This window comes from Martes martes (genome assembly GCF_963455335.1).
Source record: "Martes martes genome assembly, chromosome: 3".
NCBI classification, from domain to species: domain Eukaryota; kingdom Metazoa; phylum Chordata; class Mammalia; order Carnivora; family Mustelidae; genus Martes; species Martes martes.
In genome coordinates this window covers 156680807-156703494 of record NC_137890.1, presented here as the reverse complement: position 1 = coordinate 156703494, position 22688 = coordinate 156680807, and the positions used below count along the sequence as shown (strand labels likewise).

The 22688-nt window shown below is 52.4% G+C and overlaps 1 protein-coding gene across 1 annotated transcript in view; it reads left to right on the top strand.

Annotated features, from left to right (window-relative positions):
- DIS3L2 (DIS3 like 3'-5' exoribonuclease 2) overlaps positions 1-22688 on the top strand; it is a 346542-nt gene that overhangs the window by 307941 nt on the left and 15913 nt on the right. The gene's annotated exons all lie outside the window — the stretch shown is intronic.

Below are 22688 nucleotides of genomic sequence, written 5' to 3'. Positions count from 1 at the left end.
AGAAGCAACCTTCCTTTCCAAATGTCAGTTTTTACTCTGGGGGACCCCCCCACCCCACCGCCACCACCTGTCTCCAAGGCCGTGCTTGCTAATTTGGTTCTCTGAGTGACTTTGGCTTGTGCCCTTGGGTCTGACCTCTCCTCTGTGACTAGGTTTTGTTGTGTTAGTGTACCTTGTGAACTTTATACTCGGGGGATTTCTGGGTCCTTGCAGAGACTCAAGTCGGTAATCTTATTATTAGAAAGGGGGCACCTGGCAGGCTGTTCTAGGAGCTCTTTCCTTCACCACAGACTACTTTCCTGACTGTGTAGTTTTGTCTGTGATACAGCAAGTGCCCGCTGATGACAATGACAGTGGTGAGATGAGGACAATGGCAGCTACCAGTGAGCCCCCACACTGGGCGTCAGGCACACCTCTGGGGACGTTACATCTGTTATCCTGTGTGACCCTCATAGCACCCCAAAGAGCTTTCCTCCATTGTTACCACTGCTGTATGTGCAGGAGCTAAAGTCTAGGGAACAGATGTAACTTGCTCTGGGTCACCGGCCACAGCCGCGTGAGGAAGATTCACTGTGATCCCATTTGCTCTGGGAAGAGAATAGACGAAGGACAGCTGTTGTCCCGCCTTGCTATTTCGGAAACCCCAGTCAGTGACAGGAACAGTCCCAACCTGGACTTGCGGACTGATTGTTTAAATATGTGAGCTATTTAATGGTACTCACTGGAAGGAATCCAGCAAGCACATGCCAGTGGAACTGTCCTTTACATTCCAGAAGAGAAACTTAGGTCTTCCTGAAGAACTCCTGCTCTGGTTCCCCAGGGGGGTGGGGGGGACAGGGCGGATGGGTTACCGGGCGCCTTTGTGACCGAAATCTCCATCCATATTACTTTCAAGGCATTACTCTCGTTTATCATTCATCTTTAGAGGATGCTGTAGTCAGCTGTTGTGTACTCTCCGTTCCTACTGGATTTATCACTTATGAAAGATTGACCAAGTGCCCTTAACACCATCATTTTTCCTCTTGGATGGTGCTGTTTCTGGAAGTTCCAGGGTTTCTGGGCTGTCGTGTCGAGATACCATCTCGGCATCTCATAATGCTGAATTTGGCAGGGAAGCAGGGCTGGACTTCTCGGGTCCAGGGATGGGGACCACCGAGTAGGTCTCCTCAGGGCAGGTACAGGTGTCACTAGGGAGTCAGAGAAACGCCAGCCATAATCTGCTCATCCATGCCGCCCTGCGCTCCCCACGTTGGCGCCCACCGGATGGCAGGGGGATGGCAGCCCCGTGCACATGGATTGTGGCAGCAGGAGCAGTCTTTCAGCCCAGGGTGCTGACACACTCCAGTTCTGGCCCGACTCCCTGCTTCTCGAGAAAGAGGTTGGCAGCCGTTTCATTCAGTGGGAGGACGACAGACAGTGGGACATCTCGGTGACCCCTCGCTGTGGCTCCATCTCGCTCGTCCTCCTAGAAGCAGTCTCGCGGTTCATTAACAGTGTGTGGGCAGATGTCCTAACCTCTGAGCCTCGGGTTTCTTCATCTGTTAAGAACAATGGGACTAAGGATGCCTTCTGCCAAAACTGGGGGAATGAAGGTCCTGGGGATGGAAATGATATGTTAAGGACATCATCACAGCCTAGCACGTCAAATGCCTACAGTAAGTGTGCCTCTCCTGCCCAAACAGAAGAATCACCTCAGGGCTTCCATTTTGTTTCCCAGTGGCCGCAAGCCTACCTCCGTGAGCTGGGGCAGCAGCTAAGGGAGGACGAGTAGGAAAGAGGCTGGCGGACATGGTTTCGGCTGTTGTCTGCTGGGGGCGACACACTCGGTCTAAAGGCAGCCTCCTCTGTCCACGTGTGAATTGCCAAGGGAGGCCTGGAGAATCCCATGAGCTTGACTGTGACTTTCTCCTCTCCCCTGGGCTCTGCCCTGTCTGTGTTCCTGTCTTCACTTTTAGGGTCATTTCTTCTAGAGTACCTGAATTCCAGTATTGGTGTGACAGGGGTGTTTGGGAAATGAGGCTGTTTCGCCCCAGGCCCTAAGGAGTCCGTGTTTCCTCAGGCAAGTCACACAAATGCAAGAGCCACAGAGCAAGAAGGTTCACCTAAGAAATTAGCTTGATATCTGAAGATTAGTTCATTACTCAATTCATTTATTGAAACTACCGCTTTTACCTGCTTTTACTATAATTCATGGTCATTTTAGTATTTAGCTCTGTCAAATTCAGTCCATCCGCGAAGAGGGTGTTGTAAATAAGTATTGAGACTGTTGGGACTGTGGTCCCCAGTGGTCGTTCCCTTCAAATGGAGTGGCCCTGCAAATAGGCACTCTGCTTTTATTTTCCCTGGATGCTCTTCTCAGCTTCCTTCCCTGGAAACGTCCTGGTGCCCCTGGTATTTGGCCCCATGCCATCCTGTCCTTCGTCTGCATTAAGGGGCTCATGCTTGCCCCTGGGCTCCAGGGAGGGCTCCTGGGCTCCAGGGACTGGTCCATATCTGATATCCGGCTGCACTTGGACCCTGCCTCTTCTTGGGCTAGCGAGCACAGTCCTCAGGTAAACATTCGTAACCGAGGTCATTAGAAGAAGGAAACTGCCCTATTGTGCCTGGAGCCAGATTGGTAAAGCTCTTCACTCAGATTAGCCCTTCAGCCCCTCAAAAGCTGGTCACGTGTGCCCCTAAGAGACGTGAGACCTCTCCCCACCACGCTAACAGGTGCTACCAGTGTCTACCATGGACCTTCTATTTTTCTGCTGCAGAAAGCTTCACCGCCTTTAATATGCAATCCAGGGAACCCGGAGCTCAGTGAGAGTCGTTTCTCAGACTCAGGTTTGGAGATCTCTTCACGGGCCAAGGAACAGGCCACAAAGATCGAGTATGTGATTCATGAGAAGTCAGTCATGCTTTCAGTAGGCTCCCACCCCATACCATGTGTTGTGCCAGGCACTGGGGCACAAGAGATGGCTTACACCTGCTCCAGGGCCTTGAGGAGTTTGTGCAAAGAGCAGACCTCACCACAGCTCCCCTGGGGGACTCACACTCCGAGGTGGGGGGAGTTGAGGGCTGTGGGAGCGCGGATGAGGAAAGTAGCTGCTTCAGACTTCAGAACAACTGTGAGGACAGTTGTACCCTTCATGGATGGAGAACTGTGTCCAGAATGTTCCCTTGTCTCCGCCCCGTGACCCTCCTCCCACTGCCAGGGACCAGGAGCTACTTGGCACACTTCTTCCTACCTCTGGCTCTTTGACCTCCAGCCTGTCCTCTCTGTCACCAGAGGGAGCTTTGCATGACTTTTCATTCTGGTTGCTTTTGAGACCTGATTTTTGACTTTGGCGTTCTGTAGTTTTACGGCAGTCAGTCAAAGGGTAGAATCGTTTTTGTTATGTTGCTGGGGCCACTGTGTGGTTCTTCCATTTGGAAATTCTTCTCTGCTCTCTCTTTGATTCTCTCCGGTCTTTCCTAGAACTCCTGTTAGAAACCTGCCATGTTACTCAGTCTGCTCTTGTCCTCCATCTCCCTTTCCGCCAGGGACAAATTCCAGCACTTCCTCAAAAACATCTGTGAGTTTACTGACCCTGTAGCTGTTCATAATCGGCTGTTTAGTACTCTTTCCGAATGTGAGGGTTTGGGTTTTATTTTTAAGTTTTAGAAGTTCTATTTGGAGCTTTTTAAAATCAGCCTCTTAATTTTGGGTTTTAGTTTAGTTTTTAGTGCCCTAATTTTTATTATGATTTCTGTCCCTTTCATCTCTTTATTTATTTTGATGATACATACCGCGTCTTTTGAAGTGTCCAATTATCTCTAGTTTTAAGGGTACTGTCTCTCCCATGAGCGTGTCTGTTGCCTTGCCTTCATGGTGCCTTACTTCCTCACACCATCTTAAGTCGGGATTGTTTTCACTGTGGGAGCCGTGAGTTGTGGGGTCTGTGTTCATCGCTTTGGTGGTAGATCCACCAGGACCCCAGGGGTTCCAGAGGCCCGGCTAGTTCGGTTAGGATTCCCGGAAGCTGGGTAGCATGGATTCAGCCTCTGCACCCACCCATGCCATGTGGGCTTGGGATCTCCATTCTGCAAAGGAGAGACCTCTGCTCCGCTCCACATACAGACTCTCTGCGCTATGAGAAAGGTCTTCTGGTCCCTGTTTAAAGACCAACAGCCCTTCCCAGATTCCTGACCCTCAGATCCATTTCCCTGGCCAGGTCTTCTTCCTGTGGCATGAAAATCCCAGAGCCTGTAACTGTGTCAGAGTTTGATCATCCCAGCCCCAGCTGCCAATGATAAAGATTCTGGCTTTGACTTAGTTTCCTCTTTATTCTCTGATGCTCAGTTTTGCATTAAAATGATTCTAATCATGTATTTCCTCATTTTTCTGTGGTCGTGTGGGGAAGGAAGTCCCCATCCGTTCATTCTAACATCTCGTCAGAACCACAGGTCTGAGTGAACTTTTTAAAATGCGAATCTGAGTACGCATTCGTTCATGCAGCTTTCTGAGGGTTTCTGCTAGGGACCAGTATAGCACTAGGTACTGAGGCTACAGAGCTGAATGAACACTCACATGGCCCTCAGAGGCCCTGGACTAGTGGAAGGGGCAGGATCCCCACCTGCTCCAGCATCCCCTATGTCCCACCCCTCCCAGACCACCTCGAGTCTCTCGTGTGCGACGTGTCTCTGTGTGACCAGGCTGTTCCTTGTTTCTAGAACCCCACTCTTTCCCACGGCCCTTTCCCCACCTATCTGGGTGACCCCTATCTCTCCTTCCACTCTTAGCTAAGTTTTACTACTTCCAGGAAATCATTCCAGCCCCTAACAAACTTCTCCCAGGAAGCCATTCCAGCCTTTCACAACTGTCACAAAGGGCTGAAACCGGTGTCCCTCCTCCATGGTCCTGTGCCTCACCCATCCCTTTTTCGGCATTCAACACAGGGCAGTTCAGGCATTGGTTTACCTGCTGTTCCCTGCCCTGGGCTGGGCCCTTGTAACAGGGCCTTGTTTTGTTCCCTTCAGTGCCCCTGGTGCCTAGCCCAGGACCTGGCACACAATACTTGAGGAAGGGAGTGGGTGGGGGACCTAACGTAATCATTTAGAGAGGGAACCTGGCTCCTGGGAGTCAAATGTCTTTCCAGCCTTAGCTTTTAAATTTGTTATAGGATTATCATGAGGATTAAATTGCTCCTGACATCAGGGAAAACTGTCTCCTTGGATAGTTTATGAATTCTGAATAACTAACATATAGAAGAAAAAAGCTGTAAAAAATTGATTTTTAACTCTGTAAATATCATAGTGATTATAGTTATTTACATCAACTGCCTCACATTTTTTTGCCTGATAGTGAGGCATAGCAGTAACTATGATGAGTGTTAAATATGTCAGATACTTTGTTCGTGAGCTCTCGAGTTTTCTGGTTCATGCAGTGTAATAGTGATCAGAACTACTAGCTCCTGAATGCCCACAGATCACCAGCGTGGGGCTAGGGGCTTACCTGAGTTAGTCCTAGTTCCGCAACCACTCAAGACAGATCTTATTTTCATAATTCTAGATTTTTTTTTTTTTTTTAAAGAGAGCACTTAACCTGCCCAAGGTCAAGAGCAGAGCCTGGATTTTGCCCCAGTGCGAGCCAATTCTAAAACCCATGCTGTGCCTTCACACCACCTGCCTTTCTCTCCGCAGTTTAAATCTTGGGGCAGGGGATGAGGGGTAAGATCTGGTTCTAGCCTCTCCTTGGCAGCTCTGCCGTAGAAGCTCTCTTGTCTGGGAAGTCCTGGGATTTCCAACCCCTGCAGACTCCTAGGGGAGCAGACAGCCTGGTCCATTGGATGGGCTCCTGACTGTCATCACAAATTGGAGTTTGGCCGGTCTTCTCTAGGGCAGGTCATTGTCCCCCTCTGGGATGTGGCCTCTCCGTCTGGAATGTGAAGATGGCCATGTGTCTTAGAGCTGGGGGGGAACAGGGTGAAGGGAAGTGTGATGTGGCTGTGCAAGGAAACCATTACTGAGCATGATGTTCTCCCTTGCAGCTTGCCTGCGTGGCTCGTGCCCTGGGCCCTGGCAGACCCAGGCTGCAGCGCCCTCCCCACCCCCTGGGCAGCCCTGTGCCTCACCCCAGTCCAGAGACTACCAGCTCCCCCAACTCCATCTTACTCTGGGGATGGCTTAGTTTGCTAAACTAATGAAACCAAATCCTTTGTGTTTTCCTGACCGGCTGGAGGACTCATGTTGGCACCTTGAAACTCACGGCAAATAGCCAACATCTAGAGGCCTCCGAGAAAGCTTCCCCCTGCGAGATGGATTTTCCTCAGCTCAGCACCTTCCCACCTTCCTAAACCCCAGTGGGAGGAATGCAACATTGCGGCCTTCCAGAGGAGAGGGCCGTGCTGGTCCTCCTGTCATCTGCTCTCCCCAGCCCACAGGCACCTCATCACTCGGGTCACTGGCCTTTCTGGCAACCGTCAGGGCCGAGGCAGGGCCCTGGGACCCTGCCAGCCCACCCAGGTTCTTTTCCCTCAGCCCCTGGGCACATAGTGCTTTCTGGACCTGAGGGCTTCCCAGCATGCTGGCCTGCCCCAGGGAACTAGCTGGCTCAGCGTCCTCAGGTTGGTCTCAGGACCCTCTCGGCACAGTCAGAGCAGACCCAGGGGGCAGAGACAGGATTCTCTCTCTGCTCTCTTGTTTCCATCATGGGGCCATGCCCAGGTGAGTTCAGGTCCCCTGACAAGTAGCCTCCCAGACAGGATTAGCATGCTGGAGATGCACAGGGGGATGAAGGGTGACAACAGGAGAGGCCACAGGCTGCAGACCATGGCACCAGCCTTCCCCTGCGAAGAAAGAGGTGAGGAAAGGCAGGCAGGAGGCAGAGGCTCAGCCTGCAGCCTGGTTCCAAGATGGCTTAGGCCAGGCCAGTAGAGTGGCCTCGAACCAGCCTTGCTTGTTGAAGGAGTCTCGGATCCCATGGGAGCCACCCTCCCAGGGCAGCCCCAGGCCACCCTTTGCCCCCATAGATCTGCCTTTACACCCCACTGTGGGGAGCAGCTCCTCTGTGGCTCCTGCGGGCCTCTCTTCCCAAGGAGGAGCTTCAGAAGGAGAAATGGATGGGACAGGCTCCTGCCTCCATCGTGGACTAGAACTTGGGGTCCCTGCTGGGCCTCCCCTTCCTCTCCCCCACTGTCCTTCCCAAATACTTCTTACCCCCAGCCAGCACCTTAGCAGGTCTTGGCGGCATAGCCAGTGGTTTGACCCAAACCCGCATCGTGAGGTTTCTGAGCCCTCGGCTGGCATACCCCTCACAAGCCGGGGTTGTATGTCTGTTCCCAGCGGGGCAGGAGCAGCAGGAAATTCCCCTGAGTTCCACACACCTCCCTGCCTGTGCCTCCTCTGATCCCAGTTGACTTTCCCGCCCTCGCTGCCCATGATGAAGGCTCCTCCCATCTTCTGGCCCTGGTGAACTTGGAGTCTGAAGAACCCCGGCAGCAGCTGGCACTGGCAGTTCTGAGGGGCCTGTGCCACGTCAGCCCTGGCCCCCAGGACCCCAGGCACCATCATGCCCGCGAGTGTTAGCGAACACAGCTCCGCGACTGCCTCTCCTGCTGTCCTCTCTGGCCTGCAGAAGAATGGAGCCAACAGACTCCTCCGTGGTTTGGTATCTGTCTCACGCGTGCATTGCTGTTGACCTCGGTGGAGGAATGTCCTGCAGGCGCTCCCACAGAACACAGGCCTCAGCTGGGTCTTCTGAACTCAGTAGTACATCCATGCCAGCGTGGCCCCTTCCCTCGGCCTCTTTCCTCCTTCTTCTGCTGTCTGCCAGGGCACTTCATGCCCTTCCACTTCCCTCAGCCTCAGCTGTCACTGTCTCTGGGCCTCTAATGGCCACCCTAGGAGCAAGTGTGCCCTGCCCTCTTGGGCCTTTGTGGGGCGTCAAATTGCACATCCCACGGAATACCCCAAGTCTGTGAATTCTTGCTCATCTCGTCTTATGTCTCCTCTTATGTCCCTTTGATCATGCCCCTCAAATCCTGCTGGCTGATTCTCACTCTTGGTATAGAATCTCTGTCCTCCCTTATCAGGCCCCGCACACCCCCAGCAGGACCATCATACTAGCCCTTAGCCCTAGTCAGGGGCCTGGCAGCCCAGAAAGGAGGTAGGGGACATTCCTGGGGACAGGGGAGGGACCTGTATGTGTTTTCCAACACAGGGACATTGCTAGCCTCCTGAGAGAGGAAGGGCCACCATTTTGCAAGCTGCCAAGGGGGCCCCCTGTGGCTGTCCTACTTTGCCTTTTAGCTGCTCGTGGAGGGCACACCATCTGTCATCGTCCCTCCGCTGGGCATCGGCACACCTCACGGTAACCAGCCAGCCTCACGGTCCTGGGGGACACTGCCCCTCCCAGGCTTTTACATGCTCCAGTCAACACCAAGTCAAGCTAAAGCTTTTACCCCAGGTGCCATCAGCGAATCTCTGAGCCTTCGGGCCACCACTCTGTGCCAGGGACTCTCCACGTCCCATCTAGCTCTCAGAAGTGCAGTCCCTCTGCCTGCCAGCCAACGAGTGAGCAGTCTAGTGAGCAGCCCCCAAACTCTCAGACCCGCCGCAGCGCTCCTGGTGTTGGTTCAGACCCGCTGGCAGAGGCAGGCCAGCCGTAGAAGAGAAGGGGGCAGGAGAGGGCAGGAGGGAGTCTTCAGACCTCCCCACAGTCCCGCCCCTGTGGAGGACCATGAGGGAGCAGAACCACCTGGGGAGAGTCTCAGGCTGCAGCCAGTTCCATGGGAAGTCACCGAGCTGAAATCACCTGCCTGCTGGAGGAGTGGGTCACTAGTGGGAGCAGCCCACCAGAAGTGCAGCTCAGCCCCCACGCAGGAGTGGGGTTGGAGAGGCTGCAGCCCAGCTGAAAGGCAGTTTGTGCTCCTGGAGCACGAGGTCCCAGAGGCCCAGCTGCCACACTGGGCTGGGAGAGAGCAGGGGCTCCTGATAATTAAGCCCCAAGTCCTTCACCTAAAATAAGCAGAGGAGGTATTTCCCAGCATCTCTGACCACTTCAGACCAACACCAACACTTCCCTGTGCTTTGGAAGTGACACTTTTTATCCACACCTGGGACCCAATGCCAGTTCCTCAGGCTAAGTGGTGACATTACCTAAGAGCCCCCAGACCTCCCACTGACACTGCCAGTCCGACTGAAGAAAGCCTTTCTTGTTCTTGGAGAGGCCCCTGGTTAGGAGAAAGGGGAGCTGGAAATCCAGAGAGAGGAGGGAAGTTGGAGGCATTGCAACCAGAGCAAGGTGCCAGGAGCGACCTCATGGTACAGGCCCTCAGCCGCAGCCAGCAGGTTGGAATGCGCCTGGTGCAGGTGTGAGCTCCCTGCTCCCATCACGGCCCTCATCCCTCGTTGTGGGGCACTGGCAGGTGTGGGGTCTGCTGGTGGGGTGTGGGACTGGCTCCAGCTCAAGCTGTGCAGCCAAGATGGATCAGAGGGGGGACGCTCCTCCCCCTTCCACACCAGCCAAAGAGGTGGGAAAGGGGTGCTCACTGGACCCTCCCGCCACCTCACGCCCACAGCCTCCACACCTTGGAAGCCAGAAATGCAGGGAGCATTGGACTTCAGCTTTCCCTACAGAACGGGAAGGCAGGATGAGCACTACTCCCATTTTACAGAGAGGGAAACCCCGTCCCTGAGCACTGCGGTGCCCAAGGTCAAGCCCCACAGGAGAGGTGAAGTCAGCAGCCTTCTTCCCCGGTTACCATCTGAGCCACGGGATACCTGGTGGAGGCAGGGCCTGGCTCAGCTACTTGGAGTGCCAAGGGCAGGGAGGGCAGCAAGGCCTGGGTCAGCGTGCCTGCCTCCTGGGTCGCTCACGGTTCCCATCACCCTGTCTCCCACAGATGCAGTGCAAGCTGCAGGTGGCCGAGGCAGGGAAACACTCTCGATCAGCCATGGGGAGTCGGCACCCTTTCTCTGCCTACTGATAGAACAGGAGACAGAGGGGCCCGAGGTCAGGTTTTAGAGCCCTGAGCTGCCTGAGCAGAGGTTTTCCATGCCCCTGGGCTGGAGTGCTCAGCCTGAAGGACAAATCACTAGCTCCTCAGCTCCTGCTGGCTTGCTTGCTTTTCCTGCCTTTTCTTTTCTTTTTTTTAAGATTGATTGATTGATTTGTAACTGGGAGTGGGAGAGTCTCAAGCTGACCCCACATTGAGCACAGAGCCCGACACAGGCTGTATCCCAAGACCTGAGATCATGACCTGAGCCGAAACCAAGAGTCAGGCGCTTAGCCCGCTGAGCCAGCCAGGCACCCCTCCTGCTGGCTTTTTGAGGCCAGAACTGAGAGTGAGAAGGTGTGGGATCCAGCAGTGGGGGAATGGTGCAGACACATCAGACACTCATCCGTGTCTCAGCGTGGACAGGGACGCCATTCCACTGCTTTCCATAGTGCGCTGGGAAACAGATTTTCACAGTAAACTCACTGGTAAATATATTTTTGAACTATGATGTGCATAGAGAAAAGTGCACGCATGCTATACATCTAGTTCAAAGGAAGAATAGAAATGAATACACCCACAGAAGTATTACCCAAATCTGAACATTTCGGCACCTGGGAGCTTCCCTCCTATCCTTCCCATCCTCCCAAAAGGAATCCACCATCCTAACTTCGAACACCACAGATTCATTTCGCCTAGCCTCGAATTTCATATGGATGGAATCGTTCCATATACTCCCTTTCCTGTCTGATTTTTTTTCTTTCCGGGTGATGTTTGTGAGAATTCATCTTTGTTGCTGCAAAGATGTTGTTCTAGCCACATCCATTCGTCCTCACTGCTGGAAGAGTTGACTTTGTGTGAATCTGTCTGTCCAGTCAGCATAATCCAGCCAACATCGGGTTCTTTTCCAGTGTAGAGTTATTAGAAATCATTGAGTATATACCTAGGAGCAAAGTGGCTAAATTGCAGAAAAAATACCCACTTCAGCAGACACTGCCAAATGGTTTTCCCAAGTGCTTGTACCAGTTTAACACACAACAGTGTATGAGATTTCATGTCTACTTGTCCAGTCAGTAGCGTGTCTTTTCAAGTCTCAGCCTATTTTTCTACTGGGTTTTCTGGTTTTCTTGTTGATCTATTGTTCTTTCTATTCTGAGTACGAGTCCTTTCTTGGTTATACATGTTGCAAATATCTTCTACTCTGTAGTCACTTTTTTACTCTCTTTGGTGGAGTTTAAGTGAACAGAAGTTCCTCATTTCAGTATAGTTCAGAGTATCAGGCTTTTTCTTTATTGTTAATTCTTTGGTATCCCATTTAAGAACTTTTTATCAAAATCCTAAAGACTTGTTTGTATTAGGGTTCTCCAGGGAACCAGAACCAATCTATGTGTATCAATATACTTATATTGATTTAAATGAGATTTATTATGAGGAATCTGCTCGTGGGATGACGGAGGCTGGGAAGTCCCATGATCTGCCATCTGTAAGCTAGAGAACCAGGAAAACTGGTGGTAATTTAGTAGAGTCCAAAGGCCTGAGAACCAAGAAAGTTGATGGCATGAATTCCAGTCTGAGGGCAGCAGAAGAGAAGATAAGATGTCCCACTGCTCAAGCAGTGAGACAGAGAAAATAGGATGAGCTCCTCCTTCCTCTGACTTGTGTTCTCTTCAGGCCTCCAGCAGATCAAATGATCCCTACCCACTTTTGGGAGGGCTGTCTATCCTACTGATTCCACTGACTCAAATGCTCATAGACACGCTAGAAATAATGTTTATTCCAGGCATCCCTGGGCCCGGCAAGCTGACACAAAAGTCACCATCCAGATGTTCCTACAGTATCTTCTAGAAGCTCTCTTGTATTACCTTCTCCATGTTACATCTATAATATACCCACAATTGATTTTTGAATATGGTTTAGCAAGTTTCCTTCTTTGCATGTGTTTTTCTAATTGGCCCAACATCGTTTGTTGAAGAGACTTTCCCATTGCCACACCATGCTGCCTTTGTCAAAGGTCTGTTTCCACGCTGTTTCACTTCATAGATCCGTGTATCTGCTCTTGTGTCAATGCCACGCTGCCTCAATTATTGTACCTTTGTTAAAAGTCTTGATCTCCAGGAGAGCTGGACCTTCCACCTTGTTCTCTTCTGTGAAGGGCATCTAGGCTGTTCTTGGCACTTTCTATGCCCATATTAATGTTAGAGTCAAATCGTCAGTCGCCACACACATGCACACAGTCTTGCTGGGATTTACATTGAGATTGCTTGGATTCACAAACCATTTTGGGATTTTATGATACTTTTATGATACTGAGTCTCCTATGCCACAAACATCGTATATCCTATTTATCTATGTCTTCTTTAATTCTTCTTCTCAATACTGTCTTATAATTTTCTATGTAAAAGCCTTACTCATCTTGTGTTAGATTCCTCCTAGGCATTTGATATTTGTCGTACTATTTTAAATGCTATTTATAGGGTGCCTGGGGGGCTCAGTCCGTTAAGTGTCTGCCTTCGGCTCAGGGTATGATCCCAAGGTCCTGGGATTGAGTCCCACATCAGGCTCCCTGCTCAGCAGGGAGTCTGCTTCTACCTCTCCCTCTACTCCCTCGCCCCTGCTTGCATACTCTCTCTCTCTCCCTCTCTCTCCCTCTCAAATAAATAAATAAGATCTTTAAAAAATAAATAAGTGGATTTTTTAAAAATTCCTTTTCTCCTTGTTACTGAGACATGGAAGTACAACTTGTATTGATCATGTATTCAGTAATCTTACTAAATTTATTTATTAAACTCAAATAATTTGTTTATAGATCCTTTCTAATTTTTCTATATACCCAGTCACGTCATCTCCAAGCAGTAAGAGTTATACTTTCTCCTTCCTGATGCTCACACCATGTATGTCTTTTTCTCGCAATTATTGTGCTTTATAGCGTTTAATGGAAGTGATGGTAGCAGACATCCATGTCTTGCTCCTGATCTCAGAGAGAGAAGTTTTTACCACAAACTCACACAAGATAATGAAATCTTACCCTTTAATATACACTTGATTTTACTTTCCAATCAGGACGAGCTTTCAGTGTGGAAAGACTTTTAGGTTTGAAATGGGGCTGTGGTGGTTTGTAGGCTGAGAGCAAGGCAGATGGAATCAATGTTTTAAGAGGACAGAAACTGAAGTTTGTCACAAGACCGTGTCTCATTTTAACTTTGTGACGAAAGTTTCACCTTGTCCACTTTACAGAAGGACCCGTGGCTGACCAGGGGTTGAAACAGAGGTGTCAGACCCAAAGCCCAGACTGTTCTCACCCCTCCCAGACTGCCTGCTAGAATATTTTTTTTTTAAGATTTTATTTATTTATTTGAAAGAGAGAGAGATCACAAGTAGGCAGAGAAAGACAGGGGGTGGGGGGAAGCGGGCTCCCTGCTGAGAAGAGAGCCCAGTGCGGGGCTGGGTCCCAGGACCCTGAGACCATGACCTGAGCTGAAGGCAGAGGCTTAACCCACTGAGCCACCCAGGCGCCCCTAGAATTTTTTTTTTTTTAAGGTTTTTAAAGAGAGAGAGAGTACAAGTAGGCAGAGCAGCAGGTAGAGGGAGAAGGAGAAGCAGGCTTCTCGCTGAGCAGAGAGCCCAATGTGGGTCTTGATCCCAGGACCCTGAGATCATGACCTGAGCCAAAGGCTGTGGCTTAACGGACTGAGCCAGCCAGGTGTCCCTACCTGCTAGAATATTGAATGTGAAACCCCCAAGGTCACAAAACTGTCACTTTTGTCACAGATTTCCAGGAGAAGTATTGTTGAACTACCTACATCTTTTCTTTCTCCGCCTCCAAATCCCCGCCTATCGCTGTCATCTCCCCCATCCCACCCTTGATTTCCATCGCCATGGGCGCAGACTCACACTGGAAGGTGCCCTCCCTGCTTGCCTGAGACCCTGAAGGGCTGCACCTGCCACTCTCCTCAGCCACCTGGTTGAGCCACCCACCAGGCCAGGGCCTTCCCCAGTTTCTGCCCCTTGAGCGCTTATCTGATGTCAGAGGATGGGGGGTGAGAACTGAGGGCTGTCCTTCAAGTCAGGCAGCTTGGGCTTTGGGGGTAGAACTGTGTATTCTTAAGCCCTTTGAAGTGTTAGCTGTCCCAATTTGAGGATTACACAGATAGACAGAATATTTCTCTGCTGAGATATGAAGAGAGGAAGGCAGAGTGCAGGGAGGGTAGAGACCCAAACCCAAACAGGCCCTGGGTCTGGCAAGGGCTCCCTGGGCCCAGACCTTAACGAGAATGTCCCCATTACTCTCACACCCCTCCTTTTGCAGCCCAAATAACTACCCAAGGATGACCTGGGAGATTTCCCTGCAAGACAGAAAATTCTAGGACACCAAGAACTCTCAAAACTAAAAACTAAATTGAAACTCTCGAAGACCTTATAAAAGACAGTAAATGTTTCTTTGGTTGATTTAACACGGGGTTACATTAAGCAAACAACGTTTTCTCCTTCTGAGATTCAATGTCCTTTGTATAATTTTGCCTTTCCCTTTATGCAATTTCTGCAAGGGACCACAGTCTCCACATTCTGGGGAGCCCCCTGGGGCCACCACTATCCAGCGTACTTGGAGCAAGCCTTTCAGTTGTTTTTCTTCCAAATGCTTCTCAGCATGTGGTGACATTTCTTTGACCGGAAGAGAGAATTAGCATATTTGTTTTCTATCTCCACCTGCCATATCCATACCTTTTTCTGAATTTTCTGGTGCAACTCATGCGTCTTTCTGTGCATCCCGGGAAGGAAGACTGCTCTTTGCCTGCCTATAATGAGCGGATAGCTCAGCTGGGCAGTTTTTAAACCCAAGGGGACCTGTCCCTTTCCAAGACTTCAGGGCATTCCAGAAGATACTGTTGATATCCAGGCCGTCCCGTTGGATGAATAGGCCCACTCAGTTCCTGGCATGTGGGGTGGGACTTCCGGCTCCCTCCATGCCGGTGTGCCCTGCCAGACTTTAGTGCCTGTTCAGATACTTAGAGCAGCAAATCCCTTCACATAAACACCCTCTCTTGGGTACTGGAAGTCCAGAGCCCGGGCCCAGGCCGCAGAGGGCTGAGACACTCTTAGGGAGGTTAGCCCCTACAAGAAACAAGCCACAGGATTGTGTTTTGGCTCCAAGCCTAAAGAAAGGTGCCCGTGGCTGTCACCTCCTACAAGCTGCCTGGCAGATAACCAGAACGTGCTTGGCTCTTTCTAAGCGTTTGGCTGTGCTCTCTGTGGGGAAGTGTTCCTGATCGGTCTTCAGGGCCACTCCCCAGCTCTCTGGGGCCTTGCAGCTTTTTCTCGGTGGTTGGGCAAGAAGCCTCCAGAGCCTGAAGGAATTGCTGTGCTCGATGACAAAGGCCATCAATTGACATAAATCACTCAGAGACAGCCTCATTTATTGAAGAGGAATGGAACACAGTTTACTCTGTCCTCTGAGCATACTGCTTTAATGGCGGGCATTCAGGTGAGGAAAGATCTCACAGAGTGACTCAGAGCAAGCACCCAGCTCCTGGCCATTGAGTCAAGGGTGTGCCATACAGCCCGTTGGGGGTGAGGATGGGGGCAAGCTGTGATCTTTAGATAAATACGGTAATGTCTGAGCAATCTGGGACCTTCAGATCTATTCTCTAGAACATTATTTTTTCACCTGGAAAAAAATTCGTTCTTCCAAGCACCAAAAGTTTTGTTTTATGTTTCTGTACCTATAATTTGCTTGAATAGTGTTAACCGGACATAAATGCAGCCCTTTTTAATAATTTGGGATTGTTCACAGTGTTTGTATTGTGATATAGAAACGTTTTCCTCGTGGGCTGGCATGCTGTGCCGTGCCCTCTCCCTCCACACTGAATGCACTGTGGTGCCGCGGGTTGTCACGCGACCTGCTGAGCCCCTGCCCCCTCTGCCTGTGTGTCCCCCATTAACAGTCAGCATGGCTTGCCATGTCTCCAGAGGCACGAGGCCCCATCGGGGTGTGGAGTCAGGGAGCTGAGTCAGCTGGTTAGAATCGTGGTGCAGGAGGAAAGGCCCCGGATGAGGAGCAGAGGAGGGGGCTCCCCGTGAGTCACGTGAGTCACCTTATCCTACAGCTGTGCTTTGTTTGTTGTTTATTTCCTGGTTCTGCCCCATGCTTCGAATATTCTAGATTGTGTGTGATTGCCTTCCAGATAAGCACAATAAGGTTGTGTTTTTAAAATCCACCGTGAACTGAATCATTCAGAACATTTGTTGTGTTGGGAGGCTCTTCCTTACTGCTGACCGCCCCCAGTTTCATCGAAATCTGCTGCTTCACATTCTTCTTTAGCACAGATGAAAGACCGTTTAGCCGGCCACCAGCTTCTGAGTCATAAACATTCTAAGAAACCAGCAGATTCCTCAGTGTTCCGTTCCTGAAGCTGAAGGAATTTTTCTCTCATTTGGGCCTTCTTCCTAGCGTGTTTTCAAGCTCCTAGTATCATCAGACTTGACTCTCATGTTTATGGACCCATTTGTCTCCTCAGAACCAGTATACTTGATTGTGGGCCCCTCGAGTCAGGGTCCTGCCTTTGGCTTTCTGACCCATGAACTCCTTGCAAGGGGATGGAAAAGTCTTATGGGTAGAGGGTGGAAGTGAGGGTCCAGCCTCCTCCTTCAGACCTCTGAGGACCCTCTGCTGCCACGCTCGGTGAGAAAGTGAAGCCGCCTGTCCACCAGGGAGAGCCCCTTTCCTCCTTGCACCTCCTTCCCATCCACACCCAGCCTCGGTGGAGGCCAGAGGCCAGCACTGGTCAGAACCCTGGGAAAGATGGGCTAGAGCAGGGGAACCACAGGAATCATCAGGAAACCCTGATACTCAGAACTGTGTTACATACCAGATGGGTCACTTCCCACTGCCAAACCTAGAAAGTGACCTCAGGGAGATTCCCTAGGGGCCCTGAGGTCTGCCCACGTGCTTCGTGGCCTTGAGAAGCAGTTATCAGGTGTTTTCAGCCCAGACCTGGATACCTTTCCTTTGCTCATCCCTCAGACTTCACTGGACCCGTGCTAGCACCAGCTACCATACCAGCCAAGCACAGGCAAGGAGGAGGCCCCTCCTCCCTAAAGCTCACAGCCCATGGATAAGATGGGCATCTAAACCCACATTCTCAAGCTATGACAAAGGCCACGGCGGAGGTGCACAAGGTGTGTGGAGAGCGGGCTCCCAGTGATGTGCCTGTCCCACATGGGAAAGCCTGTGCTGCTCAGTGCCTGCGGTGTTGGGGTGTTAGTGTGGGAGACCCTGCGGGATGTAGGGTCTGGTGAGCCCCAGCCCCACCCAGGGGGAGGCAGTTGCTCTGTGGCAGCGGGCTGAGGGAGGGGACAGGAGCTAGCAGAGGAGTTCATCAGGGTCTGTGTTCTGTCTTGTCAGCCTCTGTAAGGGTGAGAGAATGATGGCTAGAAGGAGTGGTTGTGTCCCCCCAGGCCCAGCCTGAATGGCTCTCCCTGTACCTCCAGATCTAGCACAGGGTGGCTTTCCTCCTGCTGCTTCCCCAGTGGGGTGAGTGTCGCCATTCCTGGGCAGACAGCCGCAGAGCAGGGAGCAGCACCCGCTCTCTGTGTGAGGTTGGCAGTGCAATGCCCCTGGTCTGTACACTGCCTGCGAAGATGTCCGGGTACAACCTAGCACCCAGAATTTTCTGTGAGCAGTAATTGAACAGTAAGCCTACCAATATGCAACTGTGACATATGAGGACCCAGGCTTGAGCCTCACAGAGATTTGCCCATGAGTGGACTGGCATGACTCCATTAGCCAGAGAGTACCATCCCTCTCCCCTACAGTGGCTGCACAGAGAGATGAGAGGCCTGGGCAGGGGAGGACAGCTGCAACCGGGAAACTACATGGACCCTGGAGGGCATCGGGCAAGGCCTCCTCCCAGGTGGGGACAGTCCAGCAGAGGCCAGAGAGTGCTGGGTGCTGTGGACTGGTCCTCCCAGTCATGAACGGATTGGTCCTCCCAGTCATGAATGGCTGCCCAGGCCTAGCTACCTCAGCTACCTCAGCTGCCCATGCGGAAGCTCCCAGAAGGCCGTGCTGACACTGAAATCTGGTCAGCATCCCGGGTGCCCAGCCTTCCCAGAACCTCTAGAAGTCTTGGATAAACAGGGCTCCCCAAGATGAACTTGGAGTGGCAGCTCGGGAAAGTGAAACCGTTGGATCCAGTCAGGCTTTGACATATGCTGGCCTCACTGTCTGACTTACCACTGACCCGGCTCACCTGGAGGGATAAAGGGCCTCATCCAGATTGTTCTGGCCTCGGGTCTAAGGTCAAGTTGAGGGTAATACCCGGAAAGGGCTGAAGGCTTCCCATAGCCTATATCTGAGAGCTTTCGTTGGCCCAGAGACAGAGGGTAGAGATGGAGATGAAAACCAGAAATCCCCTTGCTGGCCCCCACCCACTGTTCAGAGGGAGAGCCGGGGCCTCAGTGTGTCCTAGAGGTTGCCCTGGCAGAGACTTTACCATGTTGGGGAAGCCCAGAGGCTCTGGACAGGAACATATCCATTTAAACCACTCTGAGCCTAGTTCATAAAACGGTAGGTCAATATTTTACAAGTCACTTAGCTAATGAAGACCTCTGCCAGACTCAACATACCACATCCCAGTGGGTGATAAGACAAGTGTTAGTTCACTGGAAACAGCCCAGAGGAGAGGTTTTTCCTTTCTTTTTTGTAATCTGCTGGATTTCATACTTAGATAGAGTGAGGTGGGCTGACCTTGGACAAGAATATTCGCTTCTCAGGTGGCCCAACAAATGAGCCCCGGCTACACCCTCACCCCGTGCCAGGTCTAAGCATCAACCACCTGCAGGCGAGTAGGAATCTCATTAGAGCAGACTCACATGTCCCACTCGGCCGGTGGAAGCCATCTTCGGTTCTGTCTGCCAAGTCCACAGGCTGCCTTCCTACGGGGAGAAGCTCAAGGGACGCCACAGGAGCTGTGACTGCAGCACGATGTCCACTGCCACCTCCAAAGACAGGCCTCATTTTCCCCTCAGCATTTTCTCTGGAGCACTGAGCAAATCATTTCTCTGAAGGGCCTCATTTGTTCCCCCAAGCATTTTATTACCATCTACACATGCCCTTGGCTGTGACCTACGCTTGCCCTTGGCCATGGGATACAGAGATGTGGGGGATACAGAGATGGGGGGGGCCTGGTCCCCGGACAGGAAAATCAACCTCAGTGGAGACCCTCATCATCCGTGATGAGCTCTGAGCCTGGATTGAGCCTTGAAAACTCAGCCCCACTGAGTGCAGGAGGCTCATCTGGACATGGCCAGCAGAGGGCGCCCCGCGGGAGCCCAGGAGCAGTCCTGCAGAGTCTGGGGGCCCAGCGCCCAAGAGGAGGCCCAAAGAGCACCCTGGAAGCGGAGATGCCCATGTCCTCATGACTTGGTGTGGGAGCTAAGCTGAAGCCAAGGGAGCGGCCGCCTCTGATGCAGGAAGCCAGATCTGTGTCAGGGCTCAAGCTCCTCCGAGGGCCCTGGCCACAGCTGGGGTGACCAAGGGACTGACACAGACTGTTGAGATTTTTCTGACAGTGTGGAACTCTCCAGAGTAAGCATTAGAAAAGGCCTGAATTCTTTGCCCGAGTCAGAGTTCAGTGTGGAACTACACTCTCAGGACGGGCTAGAAAGGCTCATCCGAGGCTTGCCGAGCAGTGGCTCCCAGGGCAGGTGTTCAGACCGAGGCATCTGAAGGTCAGGATGGCCATGGCTCTGCAGAAAGCCCTGCCTTCCCTTCTGAACTGGTGGGCCAGCCCATGGCCACAGCTGGAGTAGTAGCAGTAGCAAGAAAAAGAGGTTGCCGAGGAAATAGGCAGAACCTTCGAGCCTTTAGCTAGTGACTGGAAGGGGCTGGGAGTGGGAATGGCCTTGGGGACTAGGGCAGTGAGAACCAGCATGCTCAGCACCTGTGCTCATTCAGTGGCAACACTGAGACGCAAGGTGGAGGCTGAGCCCCAACACAGATGGGAGAAAGCATTTCCTTGAAGTGATGAGGTATAGATAATTCCAATTCATGCCCTTTTTGTCCCCCTGAGCAGGAAAGGGGCAGAGGCCAAGCCAGGGCTGCAAATAAGACTCCAAGATTACAGAAATGTCCCGGCCCAGCCAGGTGGGCAGGTGGCCTCACGCATGTACCTGCCCGGTGTAGTCAGCTCCAGACCAAGAGGCAGGGAGCAGCCCCAGGGAACATCTCCATCCCCCTGGGCTTGCTGGGGTGGTGGAGCACCAGGCCAAGAGGAGTGACCTGGGCTCTGTGGGTGCTGCGACCCTTGCTGAAGGGAGGAGGTGCCCTTGACTATTAGGAGGAAGGACTACAGTGATGTAGCAGACCAGCTTGGGACAGACTCTGTATTGAGCCCTCGGTCAGGCACCGCTGAGGAAAGCCTGCTGCCCAGTCCTCAGGGAACTTTAGGCAGGCAGTTCAGGGTAACCTGAAGAAAAAGCAGTGGACGGGGCCTCTGCGTCCCTGGTCCGTGAGCTTGGAGGAACCACTCCGCCTCTGAGCCTCCCTTTGCCCATATGAACAATGAGGGGTCTAAGACTTGTGAAAACAGCATAAAGTGCTGGGGAAATGGGGGTATCGGTCTTGCATAGACAAAGGAAAATTGCAGATAAAACATCTCTTTGGAGCATGCCTGCTGTATGTAAGATACAGTCCTAGGCCCTGGGCTGAAAGTAAACAGCTGAGCGAGCCAGCCGGAAAGAGGTTGGCATGGGACAGGCCTGAGTAGCTAGGGAGGCGTTGGGGGTAGAACGCGCAGAAGCCCACAGAAGGCTGCCGTGTGAGCACGTCGGATTTGGGCCAGCTTAGAGCCAAGAGGCCTCATCAGTCCTTGCCCCCTTTTGGGCTGGACTGGGAAGAGGACCCTCAGAGCAGCTGCCCCGCGCCATCCCCAGCAGCCTCAAGCATTAAAGGCTCAGGACTCGGGCTCCAGGATGACGGTCAGGTCTAGACCCTTGGCTCCAAAGGATTTTACAAGACATATTGTCTTTGAGGAAGCCGATGGCACCCACGTGTGCCTTTTTCACAAACAAAGGCATAAATAGCATGTTTGGGTGCCTCTTCAGAGACTGAGACCCTCTCCTGGTGTGCCCCACAGTGTCCCAAGTCACTTTCATGGCCCAGAGAGCCCTGACCACGTCCCCATGCCAGTGCCTCCCACCTGATCCTCTCTTCCCCATGGCCTTGGACCAGGCACACACAGGAGGTCAGCCAGACCAGGGCTCGGGATGGGGGCTGATTGGCACATCTGGGTGGATGCCAGCTCACGCACGTTTCCCCCCAAGGGCCGTGCTTCCACTAGCCTTGCAGCCCTGGGCAGCCCACCCAGGTAGCCCCCAGTGTCTGCAGGCCCTGATGACCAGGGTGCATGGGGGCATTGGAACCCAGAGTCCCTCTTCATGGCCGAGGAACCAGGGCTTACCTAAAGATCCAGATTCACGTTTTGCTCATTCCAGGAAACCCTTTCCTCCACTTAGCTGGGGACAGAGGACAGACTTTGGAGTCAAAAAGACTACAGTCTCCAGATCATGACCCTGCCACACTCTGGTGCATGGAAAGCCCAGCCCGAGACCAGTAGGTGTTCTTACTTCCTTCCAGCCTTCAGTGGCTGTGTAGCTGGGCTGGTGGCCCTGCTTAAAGCGAGCTGCTCCCCAGAAGCAGTGAGACCAAGCGTGTCTTGGGGGAGGTGAGGAAAGCCTGTTGTAACTTGGAAAAGCGAAGTAGCTTGAGGTCCTAGGAACTTGTGTCTCATCCTCTCTTACCTAGTTGTCTGTTGTGTGTGTGTATGTGTGTGGTGGCGGGGATGGGTATGGGAGGGTGACACCTGGAATTGCATTCTGGACTACTCCTCTCTCCCAAATAGCTTTGTGCCCAAAGTCTAACTTTAAGATCAAAATTGATCCCTCCCAATGTCAGTGATGACCGAGCTGGCCCCCACTGGGCTTATCCAAGCTCTGTCCCTTGTCCAAGGTTACAGAGCCAGGCCCCACGGTGGAGCTGGGGCATGAAAGAGACTCCAAGGCCCGGGAGTCTGAAGAGGGCAGCAAAGCTGTCGGGGGGCAGTGTGGTGGCCCCCAAAGGTGGCCGGGCCTCTGTGCATCCCGACCATACCTGCTGTGGTCGGCGGTTCTCATTCCCGTTAGAAGGCAGCTAGGAGCAGAGAAAGGTGTGTGTGTCAACGTCCCAGCATAGCCAGCGAGCCCTAATTACCCAGCTGCACGAGGCCACAAGCACACACAGCCACCTGGTTCTGCTTAGGGGGGAGTTTTCTGCCATGAGCACCGGCCTTGTGCCTCCTCGAGCAGAGTTCTGAACCTTGGGAAGGGAGCTCGGCTTCTCAGCTAGCTTTACGCTGACAAAGGGCTTTCTGCCTGTCAACCCAGCTCCCCAGCAAACCCCGTCCCCTCCCTACCGCAGCCACTGGGCCTCCCTTTGGCAGGGCCCGAGGGCCCATGCTCCGGACGCCTAGCCTCTGGAGACTTCCTTTCGAGCTAGAAAAACAAGCGGACGAACCGTGCCTCGCTGCAGCTGGACCCCACCCGCTGAACCTATAGAAAGGCCCTGGAGTGGATTCAGCCTCACAGAAGAGGAAACCTGGCTCCGGCCTCACCCACAGGGCCTGTTATGTCTGGCTCCAGAGGCCTTCTCCTCTGGGCTTTTCCATGCCTGTGAACTAGGCCCCATTCATTTCCCTG